This window comes from Physeter macrocephalus, chromosome 1 (assembly GCF_002837175.3).
Source record: "Physeter macrocephalus isolate SW-GA chromosome 1, ASM283717v5, whole genome shotgun sequence".
NCBI classification, from domain to species: domain Eukaryota; kingdom Metazoa; phylum Chordata; class Mammalia; order Artiodactyla; family Physeteridae; genus Physeter; species Physeter macrocephalus.
The window spans coordinates 131,188,364-131,189,786 of record NC_041214.2 but is presented as its reverse complement, the minus strand read 5'-3'; the positions used below and the strand labels follow the sequence as shown (position 1 = coordinate 131,189,786).

The 1,423-nt window shown below is 42.1% G+C and overlaps 1 non-coding gene across 1 annotated transcript; it reads right to left on the bottom strand.

The window, feature by feature from the left end:
• Positions 1 to 213: 213 nt before the first annotated feature.
• LOC112064040 (small nucleolar RNA SNORA1) lies at positions 214 to 348 on the bottom strand. The gene has a single exon (XR_002891332.1). It is a non-coding gene; the product is annotated as a small nucleolar RNA SNORA1 (small nucleolar RNA).
• Between the last annotated feature and the right edge of the window lie 1,075 nt (positions 349 to 1,423).

Here is a 1,423-nt window from a genome sequence, read left to right as displayed (position 1 = left end):
AGTTAGGCTTCTTTGATCTCCAATGAAATATGGACACACTTCAAAATTCCCCACCTGTAATCTTTGGGATCCAATTTCCTCAAGCAATTTACTTTAGGACTCTAGAAATTAAATATAGCAAGTACGTTGCTATTTATCCCTTCATCTTTTCTAATACTGAAAAGCCTTGTTATATCCAATTTTTACTCATCAGCCTAGCCAAAAAAAAAAAAAAAATGTTGCAGGTCTCATTGTCACCACCGCAATAAAATTACAGTGATGGAAGCAAAACCTGTGTTCTCAATGTAGCCACATTAACAATTTACAGGCACCATGAACAACAGTGCCCATTTTCAATAGTATGAGGCTTTAAAAATCTTTTAAATCGGTTCTCTTTTCATCCACACAGGCCAGCCCAACTCCGACCCTCAACATTTCTCACTAAGATTATAAACCTATTCCTCTAACTGGTTTGCTTGCTTCTAGCTATTTCCTGCTCCATCAAACGCCTTACAAATCCACAGAGCTGTCAGAGCGATTCTCTTTAAAAAGAAAGTCCCTGTTTACAGATCCTCCATAGGGTTCTACAAACTTTTGGATAAAATTCAAACACCTTAAAAAATGATCAAAGCTATTTCGTAATTCAATTTCTGTGTACTTCTGTTGCCGAAATCTGGCCTCTGTACACAGGTGCCAGATTAAATCTCGGAGACAGAGTTTTGGGTGAAGTAGAAAGAAAACAGCTTTTTTGCTTTGCCAAGGAAAGGGGGCCACAGCGGACTAATGCCCTCAAGTCTGTGTGTCCTGCCCTGGAGGTGGTAGTGAGGAGTTTTATAGTAAAGGTTCAAGGAGCAGTGCGTGATCAGCTTGCGGACATTCTTCTGATTGGTTGGTGGTGAGCTAGTTGAGAGCCAGCATCATAAACCTTCTGGCTCCAACCGGTCTAGGGTCTATGCTCTTGCGGTCAGCAGTTTTCATCAGGTGGAGGTCTGCTTCCTGTAAAAACAAGTTAGGAATGTGTGTCAGGCCTTTATCTCTATCAGGGAACTGGAGATTGGGTGATTCTGCTGTGTGGCAGATTTATAGTCTAAATTATTACCAGTTCCCCAGGCCAACAGCTATTCTTTGTTTCTACACCTTCACATTTCCCAGTCATTAACTCTTGTCAGCCTTTTACTTCAAAAGACAAGGACACAGGGGCTTGTACACAGTTTCACTTCCTCAATCTACTGTCTTGTCAATTTGCCCTATGGGTGCTATGCTCAGCATGGAAGTCTGTAATTAATACCATCCACTCTCACCCCTCTTTGACATGGACAATGATTCTTTGTCTTCTTGGAGTGTCATACTGTTCTGCCAACCTCCCCATACCTTGAGTGGCGGGGAGAAGAACAGGATTGTGGAGGACTGGGACTTGGCAAAAAGCTTCAGACTGCGTGTGGAA